Raw genomic sequence first — 2,610 nt, forward strand, 5'->3', positions numbered from 1 at the left:
CTAGTACTGCACAGCAAGTTTAAAAATATTTCATGCACTAAGTGCACGAAGAATGCGCTTGTGACAAGATATTGCTATGACGTTCAACTCTAAATGCAAAGCCTAATGAGCCTCATAACGAAATGGCTGCTGAACCTTCATTTAAAATACGATTCTTTTTATACAGAATCAGCGTGAAAAAAGCGAGCTTACAATCTGAGAGCAGGGATACCCAAAAACAAACGGTCGACAAGTTGGCTCAATTGCAGCTCAATATTGCGAGTGACTGCAATTGGCCAATTGTGAAAGAGCGGCACGCGGTAAGTGCGAAACTCAGGTTCCCTGAAAAGTGCTTCTATATATTGTAATTTAGCGCAACCAAGTGTCCCTAGAAATGCTCACTCATTCACGCACGCTTTCACTCATTCACGCACGCTACCACTCAAGAAACGGACGCCAGACCAATAATTCTTTAGTGGTAGCGTTTGTGATTCTATGAGTGTTTGTTATAAAAAAGGTGTTAACGATATAGACAGCTCGGTACTCTACTATGGAATTGTCAGTGAGCTTCGCACTTGCACAATGGAGTCCTTCTGTACTTGGTAATGGGGATGCCAAGTAGCGGCGAATTACATACAATACGACGAGTTAGCAAAAAGCTCAGCAAAAAGATATAGTAAGATAAGGCAACAGGAAATTTTTAAAGTTTGCATAGAGTTCTTGTATATGCTGCTACCTAAAGGTAGCGTATACTGTATTTCTAATTTTGCTCTACTTGTTGCGCCATCTAGCGCCTTACTTGGAAAGTCCCCCCTCCCCCTTACTCCAGCGCAGTGCGTGCAGACGCTGAGAATCAAGCCTCACTCTTGCAGACACTGCAGATGTCAAGGTTAACATCTTCTGTAACAAAATACTACACTAAGGTACATACCCTGGACATAAGGATCGTTAACGCTTACATACCTTGAAGAGTGACGGTGCTAGCGTTCCCTCCCTTTGAGTATGAAAAAATGAAAAAGAAAGTCCCAGAGCTGCCCCGCTGTGACTAGCTATACTATTACGAAAGTTAGAATCGTTGATAAAACCGGAATGCAGCTTGAAGCCGAAGATCAAATAAATGCGTGCGCTTACAATCACTCGAATTGCCGCTAAGTGTTTTCAGCGTTCAAACTAGAATAAAAAACTACGCATCAATGAAAAACACACGATATGTATATTCGCTTTGGCACGACATACAACGTACAAAACAATATGGAGAAGTTTAGAAAAACATAACTTATATGAAAGTCCACTGATGGAACATGCAAGAATTTAAAGGTGTCAATCCAAAATGAAAATGCAAATGTAAGTGAAACATAAGTCCGGTTGCGGCAAGGCTTTAAAGAAGTTCAGGTCACGACGTTCCTGGAGACCGGTGTCGAATAGACCACCAGGGAGAACCTCGATAGCATTTGAGCATTATGGCGTGCATTTGTGCGTACTTCGAACATTTGGTCACCGTACGTGCTGTAAGACGTGTCCAGGCTGTACAAGAAACCGGAGAGCTATGAATCATCCAGCTTGTCTTGCAAAAACTATTTTCGAATCTTGAAGAAGGTCACCCCCGTAAGCAAGCTGTCGCTTCCCGCTTGGTGTTGTAATCCGACTCTTTCGATCTGCCGCTGCCCAGACACTTCCTGCAGGCTTCCCCTGAGGCTTCCGCAACTCTTCGTTAGGTACGTGATATCGTAAACGCAAGGAAAATAAAGATTTAGCGTCTCAAAGAAATCCGTCTCAGCCACAGGCAGGTTTTCCTCGGTAAGCATCTCCAACAGGTGGCCGAAGTCGTAGCCAATGTGAAATGTGAGCCACCTAACTTCGTCTGATAAACCAATCCTGAAGTTATGAGTAACTGGGCAAACTCAAACGGTTAAATGCCTTCCTCTTCATGCCTGCGAAAATTTATACCGGACTGGACAAGGAGGTCAATCGAGTCTTGCGCGAACGTGTCTTTCGACAAGCAACACTTGAAGTAGAACTTCCAGATAGAGATGTGTTCGGGCTTGTTGCCATGCTCGTCGAAAATTATGATGCCCAGCTGGATAATCTTGAGAAAGTTCACATTGAAACGCATCATTTTGTCTTGGTAGTCGGTGAGGTTTCGGAATATTTCAACGGGCTGCGTTACGACGCCAGAGAACCAGTATCCATTGCGATGTAGCTGTACCTTTGCACCAGGCGCCTGCTGGTAGAACTCTTCCTTGAGGTTGGAGGCCCGAACGTCGCGGATTTCGCAGGCCCTGCCGTCTATGGACAAGGCGTTTATACTGGTACCATCAGAGCTGCTGCTGCTGAAGCTCAACTTACTGAACGGTTCACGCACACCAGACATGGTTCACGCGCAGGGGGTCTTCGAACCTTTGCTGCCAACAAGCAAGATGCTAATGGCGATTTCTTTTCAGTTGACCTTGGTGCTCATGCCTTCTTAGAAACTGAGCGCTGGGTAGCTGGTGCGTTACGATGATTATGATGATGATGATGATGCCTCCACTATGGCTCTTGCCCACTCAGGGGGATTGGCCAAAAATTGAGGATAGGAAATTCGAGGCCTTTTGAATGATACCTAATCCTAACAGAACGAGGATAAGCACA

The 2,610-nt window shown here is 44.8% G+C and overlaps 1 pseudogene; it reads right to left on the reverse strand.

The window, feature by feature from the left end:
* Positions 1–1,447: 1,447 nt before the first annotated feature.
* LOC142775181 (CCR4-NOT transcription complex subunit 7 pseudogene) lies at positions 1,448–2,350 on the reverse strand (annotated as a pseudogene).
* Positions 2,351–2,610: the final 260 nt, after the last annotated feature.

The sequence above is a fragment of the Rhipicephalus microplus genome, chromosome X (assembly GCF_043290135.1).
Source record: "Rhipicephalus microplus isolate Deutch F79 chromosome X, USDA_Rmic, whole genome shotgun sequence".
Lineage (NCBI taxonomy): Eukaryota > Metazoa > Arthropoda > Arachnida > Ixodida > Ixodidae > Rhipicephalus > Rhipicephalus microplus.